The sequence below is a fragment of the Lissotriton helveticus genome, chromosome 11, assembly GCF_964261635.1.
Source record: "Lissotriton helveticus chromosome 11, aLisHel1.1, whole genome shotgun sequence".
NCBI lineage: Eukaryota > Metazoa > Chordata > Amphibia > Caudata > Salamandridae > Lissotriton > Lissotriton helveticus.
Window position 1 is genome coordinate 1006127076 of NC_136072.1, and position 15789 is coordinate 1006142864.

Below are 15789 nucleotides of genomic sequence, written 5' to 3' on the forward strand. Positions count from 1 at the left end.
AAATGCATTTGACCTGGTGAACTGAGAATGCTTTTATGGTTTATCCTGATGAGAGTATGAATTCCCACTTGGTTCACCAGGTTGATTTCCCAAAGATATGCTAGTTCCTGTGCTCCAATGATTATTAACAGTTTTAGGGCAAAGGTAAATATTCAACATAGTGCCAGACATGGATGCCCCCATCTCTGCTAACTCTACAGTTGCCTCTGCGAGAATTGGAAAATCAAGTTGGATAAGGCTGGCCTGTATTTGGAAGGTGAATAAAATAACAGAGCTTTTAAAATAACAGCAGATTTCTCAGCATTCTCCAGTTCTAAAAATAACTCTAATTCGATTCAAATTCTTCATTTTGGCACAGCGCCTGCGGAATGATCTAAAATAATTAGAACCACGAATCTAATTACATATCTAAGAATTGGAACTTAACTACATCCCATTGACTGGGCAACTTAAATAATTTAAATTCTGGGAGGGACTCCCATTAACGTTCATAACATCTTTATTGAAATTACAATCTGTTTTTTGTTTCAAGCTATCCCCCTGCTTCTTAGCCAAAAGCCTTCTTTAAAGAGATAAACATTATCTGAGCTAGATTTATATTGGTAGGGGAAAAAAGGCTGATAGCTTGGAAAATAATTTGTTGCTCGTTAGTAAGGGGTGGCTCGCCAATCCCAGAAATCCAGATGTACTAAAAGGTCACCTCATTAGGTTACTTAAGAAGATTGATAAATACGGATCAGCAACATATCATGGAGGGTCAATTGAGATACGTTTTTGTTTTTTAAATTAAAATTCAGCCATCCAACAATTTTCAAAAAGATCAAATTGGGTCATTTTTTCCTTACGAAGAAGAAATTTGAATATGTGCCTTTCCCACTTTCATGGTGGAGGATAGATTGAATTTTTCTCAGCAGCGAGGATGGATCCTAGAACAGTTTGGCTAAGCAATTTTATATGCCGATACTGGTAATATTTCAGAAGTTGGGGCGTAGAAACAAAGAGCATACCTATCTTTCAAAACAGCAAGCACTACTTGTCAGTAGCCTGTAATGTTTTGCCACTCATGCAAATGTTGAGCTACACAGCATCCTACCGGTTTAAAGTGCCTACAGAGGGGCCAGGAGTCATTGCACTGAGTTGGATGGTGGTTGTCGAGATGAATTTGCTGGTTGATGTTACCTCACAGACTTGGATTTAGAACCATCTCTTATGGTATGAGTAATTATACTGTTGTTGCTGCGGATGGTATGGCCAATGAGGGAAATTAACCCCCTTCCTACTCTAATAATGGTTGGCTTTTTACTGGTATGTAAAATCTCCTACTGCCAGGTCCTCGTGCCAGCTCCCCTTGCAAGAGTTCTCCTTTCCAGCTTGCCCGCAGTCCGCTACCCTGCCTTAATTTTGTGCTTCCTCTGCTCGTTTTCTGCCTTTTCTTATCGCTTTCGGCCCACTTCTACCCTCTATTTTTGCCTCTCTCTGCTCATTCTTGCTGCTATTTTGCCTCTTTCTGACCTTTATTTTTCCTTTGTGCTCGTTTCTGACCTTTACTTTTTGATCTATCTGCACTTTATTTTTCCTCTTTCTGACCTCCATTTTTCCTCTTTTTGCTCATTTCGGACCTTTATTTTTCTTCTTTCTGTTTGTTTCGGACCTGGCTGATTGATAAAATCTCTGTTGTCCTTTTAGAATCGTACATACATTCCTATCAACAGACGTATAACGGGAGGCGGAGATTTCAAAGGTAACTTCTCCTCCATACTTATTTTCCAGATTGTGTTCCTTGGCGTCCTCCTCACCGGACACCAGTTCGAGTTTGTAACTTATATAAACTCGGTAAGTGAATCATACGATATATACCATCTTGAGTGAGGGCACTTAAACAGTAAGAGTTGTAGATTGTAGTATAATGATGGTCCCTCGGATACAGAGTGTGACTAGGTACGAGTGGTTACGCTAATGCAGGGACATGGATAATTACAAGGAACTGTCTCTTGTACATATTGGATTATACAGGGACAAGTGACAAGTTGAGCAGGAGGCCGTGCATAACATGCGATCGGGGCCTTTGACTCAACACTAGACACTGAATTTTAATGGCTATAGACATATACATGACACGAAAGAATTGAAAGAAAGAGCAGGTGTATACTAACAAGGGATTACACCACCTTCTCTCTTCTCTCTCTCTCTCTCTCTCTCTGCTATAGCGAATGTTCTCCCGCATTTGAGGGGACACTCTTCACATATAATACAGGAGGGGTACGGATCGATTTGACCTACTCCCTCGTTGGGGTACTATTTCTCTGAAGTACGGGGGAACCCAGAGTGACACCGAATGCGACGGTCCTGAAGAAGACCGGAGTGACCTTACAGGCGCATACAGAGCAGTCAAAACATGTTGACTCTGGCAGTGGTAGGAGGGAAGCCTTGAGGTTCCTAATTGTCTCTTTGAGGCGTTTTCCCATCCTTTTTCATTTATTTTTTAATCCTGGTAGGGGTGTCAAGAAAAGTTTAATAAAGGTTGTGTTCTGGTTGACAGCTTTAATCAGTTTTAATTACTCCCCATACTGCACCTTTTTCGTCGCACTCCTAGGTTGAGATCACTTGGTGTCTGCACGATTCTCACCAATTTATGTGTTAAGTGTTGTCTATGTCGACTTGTCTTGACTACATGTTGTGTTAAGAGAAATTTATTATTTTTTTCCCCTCCCTCATGCTCCGCCCTGTGTGGGGATACACCAGGGCGTATTGTAAGCAGGCCCGATGATGAAGCATGTCACATACTTTGGTATGTGAGTGAGGGCAGTTTTTTCAAATAGAGTGATTTGCCTTATTGGGGCTCTCTGTTTGTCGTGTATACATGTATTTTTTATGTTACCTACTCTATTCACCCCTCATATGTGTACAATTGAGGTCTTTGGGGTTCGGGGTGGTAGAGTTTAAACTAATTTGACCCTCACCCCTCTTTTGTGATTGAGTCCTTTTAGAATCACCTGATATGTAAAATCTCAGATTTTCATCTAGTCACTTCTTTTAGGGTCTCCCTCTTAATTTTCAAATGGAGCATTTCTTTCTCCTTGCGCTGACTGAAGAGTGTTGTCCGTTAATGACACATCAGGGAGGAACACAGACGTAGAGATCAACACAAACAGTGACTCCTCTTCCTTTCCTCTTAACTGGACCTGGGCTCTCTTTGGATTTTCCTTTATGGGAGTAGAGTCACAGGCAGCGTTCCAACTGAGGCAGATAATTCCATGTAGGCTTTGCACTACTCCTTTTTGTCCTTCACTAGACTGTCCTCTAAATTCCATCTCTGCCTGATGCCCGCTCCATCTTTGAGCGTCCTTTTAGACATCTCAGAGCAGAATAACAAGTTACTTACCTTCGGTAACGATATGTCTGTAAGAGACAAATATTAGTTATAGATTCCTTACCTTTAAATTACCCCCAGGCGTCAGACTGGATACAGAGAATTTTTTCTCAGCAGTACCCCAGCGCGTGGGTAGGTGGCTTCGGTCGACTCCGCGTTCGTCATCGGCGTCGTGATCCCCGGGATGACGTTCCGGTATCTACTTAAACTCTGCCCCTGCACGCTGACGTCAGTTCTTTTACACGACATTCCACGCCAGAAGCATAGAGCCATGCAAGACACTGGTGCACAAAACTAGGTCCCTTACTCTAGAAGTCAGTTCGCAGACCGGGAGGATGGGTGGGGCAGTAAGGAATCTATAACTAATATATGTCTCTTACAGATATATCGTTACCGAAGGTAAGTAACTTGTTCATCTGAAAGAGACTATTAGTTATAGGTTCCTTACCTTAGAATAGATACCCCAGCAATACCAACCCCGGATGTGGGTCTGCAAACTAAGTTCCTACCAGAAAGTCCTGGAGAACTGAACAGCCAAAGAAGCTGTCTCTCCGGACTTGACTATCCAGGCAGTAATGCCGAGTAAACGTGCACAGTGATGCCCGTGTGGCTGCCTGGCAGATGTCACTGAGAGGGGCTCCACTTCCCAAAGCAGTAGTGGCTGGTCTAGTTCGAAGGACAACCTTGTCTGGATGGACAGAAAGGAAAGGAAGTTTAGAAGATAGAACTTGAAGCTCACTCACCCTGCGAGCAGAGGTAATGGCAACCAGAAAAGCAGAAAGATGAAATGACAGACTTCGGCAGGAAGGTTGAAAGCTGTCAACTATCACTGCTCAATCTCCATGCAAGGAGATGTAGACTGGACAGGTTCGGGTGAAAGACCGTCCCCTGCTGCTGCGACAGAAGATCCTCCTGAAGAGGCAGTCTGATCGGAGGATCTATGGCCATGTTCAAGAGCTCAGGATACCACACCGGAGCCACAAGAATGACTTGGGCCCCGTCGCGATCAATCTTCTTCAACACTCTGGGCAGAAGAGGTATAGGTGGAAAGGCATATAGAATACCCCAATTCCACTTGCGACAAAAAGCGTCGCCGAGCCAGTGCCGCCTTGGAAATTCTAACGCGCAGAACTGCTGACATTGCGCGTTCTCTTCGGTGGCGAAAAGATCTAACCAAGGCTCTCCCCACTGCTGAAAGAGACCTTGCACCACCTCCGAGTGAAGAAGCCATTGGTGATCCATCATGCACTAGCGGCCAAGTTCATCCGCCCTGGCGTTCAGAGAACCTGCCAGGTGTTGAACCACCAGGGACATGCCCTGATGTTTTAGCAACGTCCAAAGTTGAAGAGCCTTTTGACACAGGGTCCACAACCCCACCCGCCCTCTTTGTTGCAGTACCACATGGTAGTGGTGTTGTCCGTGAACACCTGCACTACCCTTCCTTTGACAGAAGGAAGAAATGCCTTCAGTGCCAGACAAATCGCCCGGAGCTCCAGAAGATTGATGTGGAGCCTGGACTCCACCGGAGACCAGAGACCTCTGATCTTCGCCTCTCCCATGTGGCCGCCCCATCCCAGGAGTGACGCATCTGTCACTACTGTGAACTCTGGTTGGGGAAGGGAGAGGAATCTGCCATTGACCAAATCCTGGTTCGTTAGCCACCACTGCAATTGGTGTACAGTGCCCTCCGAGATCTGGACGACATCGGATTTCCCTGATGCTTCACCCACTGGAACTTCAGGTCCCACTGCAGAGACCACATATGCCACCTGGCATGATCCACCAGCAGAATGCAGGAGGCCAAGAGGCCCAGCAGCCTCAGGGTCATTCTCACGAAAGCCGGGATAGAGGCTGAAACATCAGTATCATAGCCCGAATATCCCAGACTTGCTGCTCGGGAGGATAAGCCCGAAAATGCGCTGTATCCAGAACTGCTCAGATGAAAAGGCGCTTCTGAGAGGGAATCAGGTGTGACTTCGGCACGTTGATAGTGAACTACAGTGAGTGCAGGAGGTCCGCCGAAGTCTGTAGGTGGAAGAAGACAGCCTGGGGCGAGCCCCCCTTCAACAGCCAGTCGTTGAGCTAGGAACACCTGATCTACGCAGATGAGCTGCGACCACCGCCATCACTTTAGTGAACAACCGAGGGGCGCTGGTAAGGCCAAAGGGGAGCATGGTAAACTGAAAATGCTCGTGGCCTACCATACCGTAGGTAACTTCTGGGGGCTGGCAGGATGTGGAAGTTAGCATCCTGCAAGTCCAACGCTACCATCCAGTCTCCATGGTCAAGGGCAGACAGGACTTGAGTTAATGTCAACATTTTGAACTTCCTCTTCCTGAGGAAGCGGTTGACGTCCCTGAGATCAAAGATAGGACTCAGGCCTTTGTCCTTCTTAGGTACCCGGAAGTAGTGAGACTAACACCCACAACCTTCTTCTGGCACAGGAACTCGCTCGATAGCTCCCTTGGCTAAGAGAGCCGTAACTTCCTGACAGAGAAGGGCCAAGTGATCCTCCGACATGTGATGGAGTGTTGGTGGCAAGGAAGAGAGCGACAGTCCAGAAGGGGAGGGAGTAGCCCCTTCGGACTATCTAAAAATCCGACCTGTCCGATGTGATGATGTGCTAGTGGGGGAGGTGATGGCGGATCCTTCCGCAACTGGTGGCCCTGAAAGGGCGGACTAGGAAGGTTTGGAGGCTGCTGCAGAAGGGGCGCTTGTCGACTGGCCCGCCCGCTGGCCCCCAGATCCACGGCGCTGGGTCCCACCTCCCCGGCTGCAGAGGCTGGGCAGCTTGCGTTAGCCTGCAGCCCTGCGTGGAACGTGGTGGGGCACCCCTTCCGTAGCCATGAAAGGGGCAAAAGGCAGACTGAACAGGGCGAGAGGTGGCAGCGAGGACCAAGGATCTGGCCGTAGTTCTAGAGTCCTTGAAGTGCTCAAGCGCATTGTCTGCCTTGTCGCCAAACAGGCGACGGTCATCAAAGGGCATGTCCAAAAGGGTTGATTGAACATCTCCGGAGAAGCCAGTGGACCTCAGCCATGTGTAGTGCCTCAAGGCTACTGATGTAGAAATTGTTCTACCCACCGAGTTGGCGGTATCCAGACCACATTGAACTTTGTTGCGTCCCTTCCCTCTGCGACCACACAGGAGAGTACGGCCCGGGCCTCTTCCGGGCACTGTGGCAGCAATTGTGCAACCAAGTACCACACACAGTGGGTGTAACTGCCCAAGAGATATGCAGTGTTCACCGACCGCAGTCCAAAGCTGGCAGAAGAAAACATCTTCCCAAGATGGTCCAGCTTCTTGGATTCCCTATGTGGGGGAGCAGTAGGGAACGTGCCTTTGGATGTTGAGGCTTGGACCACCAAGCTCTCGGGGGTAGGGTGTTGGGAGAGGAAGACTGGGTCTGCCGGGGCCGTGCGGTGGCATTGGGCAATCATCCTATCCACAGGAGCCCCTGTGCTGGGCTTGGACCAAGTGCCCAGAAGGAGGTCTGTGAGGGCCTCATTGAACGGCAGCAGGGGCTCCAAAGAGGCCACTGCCGGCTGAAGCACCTCAGTCAGGAGGTTAGTCCTGCCTGCCAATGTAGGAAGCTCAAGGTCCAAGGCCTCAGCTGCCCTACGCAACACCACAGAGGCTCCCTCCACCGTGGCACGTAGGGGAAGATAGCATACAATGGTCTGGCGAGGTAACCAGACCACTGGCCTCACCCAACTCCTCCTTCCAGTCCGGCTCTTCCAGATGGTCTGCCAGAGGGTCAACAGACCCCTCCCAGTCCTCCTTACCCTCCTCCGGCTGCCACTCAGGGGCGATAAGGAACGCCAGGGTAGAACAGTGGTTCAAAAGTTCTCTGTGTCAAGGAAGCTGGGGTCGATGCTTGCCGGGGGTGGAAGTGGCGTTGTCAGAAGGATTGGCGCCAGGTAAGGTACTGTGAGGTCGACCAGCACCGAACCGGATCCAGGCCTGGATCCTTGGGGGCCCTGCGGAGCTGAGGCCGGAAGCCGTCGGCACTGAAGGTATGGGCCCCCAGCCGAGTCCGCGGGGATCGAAGGTGCGCTGGCAGAGTCAGGCTGCTCACAGATGAAATTTAGGGCTTTGTAAAATGCATGAAGCTGGGCAGGGGGCGCACCAGCTTCCGAAAAGGGAGGGAAGTGCGGAGCCGTCCCAGCAGGCTCCAAGGGCGGAGCTGGGGAACGACGACCCTCCGTGTTCCCCGTCGGACGACGGACGGGGAGAAGGCGAAGAACGACAATGCTTCTTCACCTTCTGCTTCGACTTACCCAAAGACAAAGACTTCGAGGATGAATGGTGGTGGTCGCTCCGTGACCTTACTCTCAACTGGGACCTCGACCGCCGCGGAGCCGACTGCAGGGCCTCCAAAAGTTTTCAGGACCACTCCCACAAAGACTTAGGATTCAGAGCCGGACAGTCGGGGCACGACTTCGGGTCGTGGTCGCACTCCAGGCACCAAAGGCACATGAGGTGCGGATCGTGGCCGACATCAGCTTGTCACAGAAGTCACTAGGCTTGAAGCCAGGTCGATGACTTGACATCCCTCGTGCACAAGGAGTCGAAACAACTACAAAAAAAGAGAACAAAAGTCAAAAAAGGTAGTCAAAAAGTGACTAAGGGTACCGCTCTCTCTGTGTTTGCGCTGGCTGGCACAGAAAAAGAAAGAACTGACGTCAGCTACTGCACGTCATCCCAGCGATCAGGACGCCGACTGCATAGTCAACCGACGCCACCTACTGACATGCAGATGTACTGCTGACAAAAGATTCTCTGTATCCAGTCTGACGCCTGTGGGCAATTCTAAGGTAAGGAATCTAGAACTAATGGTCTCTTTCAGATCTCACATTTACTAGTAGAATGAGAGGCTGGAGGGCACACTATACGTAAGAAATGGTCAAACATATAGTTGAAAAATTCCCCAGTGTTCAAAGGTCCCATTCTCACAAGTGAAAACTGACTGCAAAAGGAAATGCTATTGCAAGGCATCATGCATGGGATTTGAGGACCTCATAAAGGCACAGGTTGCTTTTTTATGTAGCTCAGCTAATGTTAAGCCTACAAGGCAGCAGTTTTAGGTCAGATGCTGCACTGTAGGTTATAAGAAGGTTGAAACTGGAATGCTGTTAATTTAAGGGAAAATTCGGCCAGGGCCAGGCTTTGGAAGGGGGTACATAGCATTCATTACGCTGAATATTGCACCTGATTTAGAATTTAAATATACGGTTTAAGTGTTCTGTGGTCACTGCCCCAAGCATGGAATAATTCTCACCACCATGATTATGAAGGAAGATCCTATAATGCAGAAGACCATTTCGTTGCAAGGAAGTTCTTGCCATCCTAAGAGCTTATGGATGTGTATCTCTACATTCCTATTCATCCACAAAAAAGGGTTAAAGAGGAAATTTTTGGTGGCCAAGCAGCATGGCCGACAGGACGTGAGCTCCTTCAGCTCCCGGCTGGCCAGCTTGTAAATCCTGTTAAACGGCAGATCCTGTGGAGCTCGGACCGAGAAAACAGAGGTCCAGAAGTCCTGGTGGCCCGAGGCTTCCTCCGGACCCGGAGTTGGCCCGTCCGAAGGCCGCTGGCCGGTGGAGGTGGACGAGCTGTTGGTCGTCGGACCCGAAATCACACGAGGCCGGTGCTGCGGCCTAGTCGCGACCTGCCGGCTGAGGGCCCTTGTGGTCGTGCGCGAAGACTGCGTGGGGGTGGAGGAGGCGCCGGCTACCACCCGGGACCCCCCGTGAGGGGTAGCCCCCCTCCGGTATTGTCGGAGGACAGACCATGGGACTGCTGCGTCGCCCTGCACCGGGGCGGAGAAGGTGGCAGGAGCTCCCGGGACCCATCAGGGCTCACCGCCCGGTGAGACTGCGGCGAGGGGGGCGCCCGCTGCCATCGGGGGCCTCCCAGTATCACAGAGCTCCTGAGGTGGTTCGGCCCTGCCGAGGGCGGAAAGCGTGACCGCGACGGCGGTTGGGCTTGCGGCAGCAACATAGGCTGAGATCCTCGTGTTGGTACACTGGGCCTGGAGGTGACTCGACTGCGGCCAGGTGGGTGCCTACTGCCATCGGGGGCCTCCAGTCGCCATAGTGCCCCGGAGGTTGTCCGGCCCTGCGGTGGGTGGACGGCGTGACCGCGGCCGGCTTTTCGAATTTGCGGCGGCGGAGGCAGCCCGAGATTCTGGCACCTCCACCTTGAGCCTGGGAGTGAGCTGACTGCGGCCGGGGGGGCACCCGCTGCCATCGGGGACCTCCTGTCATCATAGTGCCCAAGAGGTTGCTCGGCCCTGCGGTGGGCGGACGGCGTGCCTGTGGCGGCACCCGAAGTTGCAGCGCAGGGAGCGGCCCGAGGTACTGGGGCCCTTGCACCTGGCCTGCTGGGGAGTCAGCTGCGGCCGGGGGTGCGCCCGCTGCCATTGGGGGCCTCCCGTAAACGCAGGGCCCCAGAGCTTGTCTGGCCCTGCGGTGGGTGGACGGCGTGAACGCGGCGACGGCCGGATCTCGAGCGGCGGGGCAGTTGAGCTCCCGGACCCCCCTTACATCGGGCCTGGCGGGTGGCGGCCGGCCGGGGGGGCGCCCGATGCTGCCGGGGGCCTCCTGACTGTACAGAGCTCTGGGGACTATTGATCATCTTCTTTGGACGCCTGCCCTGCCCTTGACGTTCTGGGGGGACCTCTGCGGCCACTGGGGGGGACCCCAGCCATATCCTGAAGACCTTGGGGACGGCGGCTGGAGGTACGAGCGTGGGCGAGACTGTGGCCTGCACTAGCTGAACCAACTTGTGAGAGGTGGTCCATACTGTTTCCTGGTCACGCTGCCGCCCTGGTTGGGTGTCGAAAAGTGAGTGGTGACTGCTTGCGTTGTCCTGGGGCCTTGCAGCGGTCCCCGCTCTCCGAGTTCAGTGCGGAGTCCGCTGTACGTGGCAGAGAGTGGGGTCTGGACGCGTGAGTGGCCGCGGTGGCGCACGGCCAGTGGGACTGTCGGGGACCCTCCGCATTTCTGAGGACCAATTGAGAGGGGGCTGCCTGAGGGCACCTCGACTGTTCGGACGGCTGGAAGTGGTCCCTGTAGCCTCATAATGCGAAAGGACAGGATGGCCCGGGCCTCGCAGCCCAACACCATCATGCAGTACACCACCCAGCGGCTCCCATCACAGCGCATCATGCGTCAATCCGGCCAGGAGGGGGAGGTCCCTGGCGGCTCCGGCAAGCCCTCCCGGGCAGAGGTACTGAAGGCGATACAGGGATCCCACACTGCCTTGGAAAGGCAAATCGAGACGGTGTCCATAGATGTGAACCTTCTGAGAGTAGACCTACGTAAGGTAACGGATAAAGTCACCGCTGCGGAGGGGAATATAGTCCAGCTTCAGGGGGAGGTGGCGTCCCTCAAACAAACAGTCTCGAGACTCGCTGCCTCGACGGGGGAGCTGGAGCGTAGGGCAGAGGATGCCGAAGGGAGGGCACGCCGCAGTAACATTAGGGCCCTTGGAATCCCGGTGCGGGCGGAGATGGGGGAACGCTGAGCGCTTCCTGGAACAATGGATCCGTACAACACTCTGCCCTAAGGGAGTGTCCGATGTATTTGTGATTGACTGCGCCCCTAGAGAGCTAGTCCCGCCGCCGAGGCCCGGCGCCCCGCCGCGGGCCCTTATCGCCAAGAACCTAAACTACAGAGACAGGGACTGCATCCTGAGAGTGGCCAGGGAAACGGCGAACCGCACTTTTGAAAACGCCAAGGTGTCTGTATACCCGGTATACACTCGCCAAGTTCAGGAACAATGGAAATCCTTTTTGGCGGTCAAACAGAAGCTACGAGAAATGCACCTGCAGTATATGCTCCTTTATCCCACAAAACTCAAGGTCATATCCCAGGGAATGGCACATTTTTTTGAAGGCCCTGAGGAGGTCTGGGAGTGGCTGGAGATCAGAGGAAACGCCCTCCCGCCGGAGGAACAGGGTGGAACTAGGAGTACATGGGTGACACGACCCGCAAGGAACCGTAGTATCAGACGCCGGGGTGCGACTGCCAACGCTGAACACGAAGAGAGGCGACGGGTTACAGTGGGAGATGATGGGGCCCTCTGTCTGGAGTCTTCGGAATCCGGGGACCCTCAAGCGCCTCGGATAGATTCGTCTCCATATGAGGTACTGGTTCCGGACACCCTGCAGCCTGCCGCAGACACCTTCCCACCTACCATTGACACGATCCCTGAGACGGTGGGAGAACTACCGGTTACATCTGAGACCCGGTCCTGAAGGACATCTTTACTCGTACTCTGGTTGGCACTGTAAAGGGAATGTTAGATGACATGCCTGGGTCACTTTACCTGTTGGGGGTAGTTCGGCCCTGTTGGGCACATGGGAGAGCTGTGTACGTCCTGGCACCAGCAGGGGAAGGGCATATTAGCATGTTTAGTTGTTGCTAGAATATTGCTCGGTGGTGGGGGGAGGTTGGAGTTTTGGGAGGGAATGTTGGGGGAAAATGTTACAGGCATCATGTGTATCACAGTTCGGGCACGGGGTCAGGGTGGCACCGGGAGTACGGTTGTAGGCCCAGGTGGGCCACGTCACCAGCCATGGGATATAAGTTTTTAAGTTGGAATGTGAGGGGGCTTGGCACATGCACTAAGAGACATAGGGTCCTGTCCTTCCTTCGCAGGCATGGAGTTTCCATTGCATGTCTCCAGGAGACTCACCTCGATGACGATGGTGCCCAAAAGTTGGGAAAAAAGTGGTGGGCCGGGTGTTTCACTCTTCCTTTTCCACATACGCCAGGGGGGTCCTGATATGGCTGGCACCTGGGGTCCCATTCGCTATCCAGTATGTGGAGGCGGATATCCACGGCAGATTCCTGCTCCTGCGGGCAAAGCTGGATGGCAGAGGTCTAACCATACTGAATTCGTATGCCCCAATATAGATGACCCTGGGTTTTTCCTGACCCTGCAGGAGGTCCTCATCCCCGACCTGGAGGCGCCTCTGCTTTGGTTCGGTGACTTTAACTGTGTTTTGGACTCCGTACTGGATAGGTTCCCGCCCCGCGCGGGCAGAAAGCCACGTATGACAGCGCAGCTTAGGGAGGTTATGGGGAACTTAGGGGCTATTGATGTTTGGCGCCTGAGCAACCCGACACAGAAGCTGTATACATGTTTTTTCCCCACTCATAACACGCACAGTCATTTGGACAGGGTACTGGCTGCGAATATGGATTCAAATAGGTCACTTGAGATTACACATCAGGCCCGCTTTTGTCCGACCACTCCCCAGTAGCGTGCGTCTTGAGTTGGGAGAAGCAGCCCTCCCGCCCTCGGACTTGGAGGCTGCCGGCGGATCTCCTTCAGGACCAGGTGGGGAGGAGCCATATTGAGACCGCCCTCACCAACTATATAGACCTCAATTGGGGATGGGGGGGGGGGACAACTCACCTTAGCCACTAGGTGGGACGCCCTGAAGGCGGTGATACGAGGCGAATGTATGGGCCTCACCTATGCGGTTCGGAGACAGCTTCATCGAGACTCACAGGAGGCAGAGGATAAACTCCTGCGCCTGCAAACGTTGTCAGACCCTGAGGACCTGCACCAGGAGACGGAGCAGACTGCTCGATCCTGTGTGCATGACATCATAGACCGATTGGACAAATATACCCTAGGCCAATATAGGCTGCGCCTTCACAGAGAAGGCGATAAATCGGGCAGCCTATTGGCCTGGATCCTCAGGCGAGAGTACTCCCCGGACCGGATTGTGGCCCTACAGGTAGGATGGTCCATTCAGAAGTGGGCATTCTCCGAGTTTTCCGATCGCACTTACAATTGGTATATGCCGCAGACCCCGCAGTCACCGAGATCTCTTACCTCCCTTACCTTCAGGGGTTCACCCTACAGTCTCTCCCTGGGGCGGTATTAGACGAGCTGGATGAAGCTCTGACACTGCGTGAAGTGCGCGCGGCGATGGCCTGCCTGCCGAGGGGTAAATCCCCGGGGAGTGATGGCTTCCCCCCTGAATTTTATCAGGCATTCGGGGATACTCTTTCCCGCCTCCTCTTGCAAGTATATATTGAAGCGTTCAAATGTGAGACTCTCCCACCAAGTATGAATCAGGGCGAAATTTGTATGATCCTGAAGCCGCGGGGAGATAAGTATGACCCTTCGGCATATCGTCCCATCACCATGATTAACACGGACGTGAAGATTTTGACCAAACTCTTGGCCACTCGTCTGGCGCTACATATGACCCACCTGGTCCACCCGGACCAGTGCGGGTTTATTCCGGGACGCAACACAGCCATGAACCTGAGGCGGTTGAACCATATTATAACAGAGGTTCGCGACAGGGAGGAACAGATTGTCTTGGTGTTGATCGACCTCGCTAAAGCATTCGACACAGTCGACTGAGGGTATCTGCTGGAGGTTCTCCGTGTGATGGGGCTGGGCCTTAACTTTTGTCGATGGATATGCCTTCTATACAGGCCCCCCCGCGTCAGGGTGAGACTAGGAGTGGCACGATCCGAAGAGTGGCAATTGGGACAGGGTACAGGTCAGGGGTGCCCCCCTCTCGCCGCTCCTGTTTGCCCTGGCCATAGAGCCCTTGGCAGTTCGAGTCCGTACGGAAATGGTGCAGTGGGGCATAACGGTAGGGGACACGTGCAATGTGGTTTCCTTGTATGAGGAGGACGCCCTTTTTTATTTGATGGCCCCGCTGGAGTCGCTGCCTGTGTTGCTCCAACACCTAGACCGGCTCGGCGAGGCTTTGGGTCTGAAACTCAATCGCGGTAAGTCTTTGATATTCCCGCTCGCGGGGTATGGTTCGGGGCCACTGACAGATCTGCCGGACCTTGGGTTGCGCTGGGAACGGGAGGCATTCCATTATCTCGGACTTCAGGTGGCCCCAACGGACGCGCAGCTGCTGGTCCGGAATATTGATCGGATTCTTAAGTCCCTACAGCAATTGGTGTCCTTTTGGAACTCCCTGCTGCTCTCCCTTATGGGACGGCTAGCCGTTGCTAAGATGGTGATGCTCCCCAGGCCGCTTTACGTCCTCCAGAATTCACTGTGCCCTCTCCCCCCGCGAGTATTCCGCACCCTTAACACGTTGCTTACGTCCCTACTTTGGGCAGGACGGCGCAGCAGGGTCGCCCTTCATACTCTTGTTCGGAGCTATGAGGAGGGAAGTTTGGAGGCGCTGCGATTTGACTTATACTATTATGCGGCACACCTACTGCCGGCAGCACGGTGGTTTGCGGATGCAGACAGCTGGGAGATGCGACTCTTGGCAGGTAGAGCAAACGCGCGGAGGTTACAGGTTGCACTGATGCAGGGACGGGGAGCAGACGACACCCTGCCATATGTGGTATGCCACACTGCAGGCATCTGGCAGCGGTTTGTGGAGAGGGTATTACGGCGGGCCCTCTATCATAGGGAGCTGCCAGTTTGGATCCTGGCCCCTATAGTTGCCATGGAAGAGCACATGTCCTTTCGCAACATGTCCTTACCGGGGACTCCAGGATGTGGTGAGGGTTGCCTGGCCCCAGTTCCCGGACGCGCCTCCGATGTCCCACACCCTGAACATCCTTCTTTCCTGCGGTAGGGGGCGTAGATTGATCTCCCTGTTATATTCGGCTATAAGACAGGGCTCAGCTCCACCGGTCCCGCCCTCTTGGGGGGCCTGGGAGGCAAATCTTGGGGCCGCTCTGGAACAGGGGCAGCTGAAGCGTATAGGGAGCCTCACGCGCAAGGTATCGTGCAACGCATGGTTCAAATTAATACACTTCAATTTTATGCATTGTACCTATCTGACTCCGATATCATTGAAACGCATCTCCGGGGAGAGGGGGGACAGCTGCCCCAGATGTGGTGTGGGGGGGGGGCAGCATTCTTACATTTAGCCTGGGACTGCCCATTGGTCAAGAGCTTCTGGACGGCAGTGGTGGAACGCATAGCCTCCACCACCAGCCTCCGGATAGTCCTGACCCTGCTTCATTGTTTGTTGGCCCTGGTCCCCAAGCCCAAAAAAAGGAACCTTTCCTAAAAACTCTTGCAATTAATGTTGGTATTGGCTAGACGTAGGGTAGCGATTACCTGGATGGGGCAGAGGGCCCCTGAGGTACCTGCCTGGCTTAGGGATGTGAGGGAATGGTCCCTGGCTGAGGAAACACATATGCAGCTTACACGTAGGGATGAGAAACTGTAGAATGATCTACTCGCCTGGCAAGTTAAGTGTACTTCAGGGTTGTCTCAGAGTGACTCTGATGGGACGAGTGATGAACTGTTTTCGCCTGAGAGGTCGGGGTCTGATGGGGAGGGGAACAATTAGGACTTGTGTGGTGCTCAGCTGCTTGCTCATGCTCGTTCCCTTCTTCTTCATTTCATGCTATTCTGTCATTCCCCATGGATCTTACATGTCCCAAGGATGCCATAATGA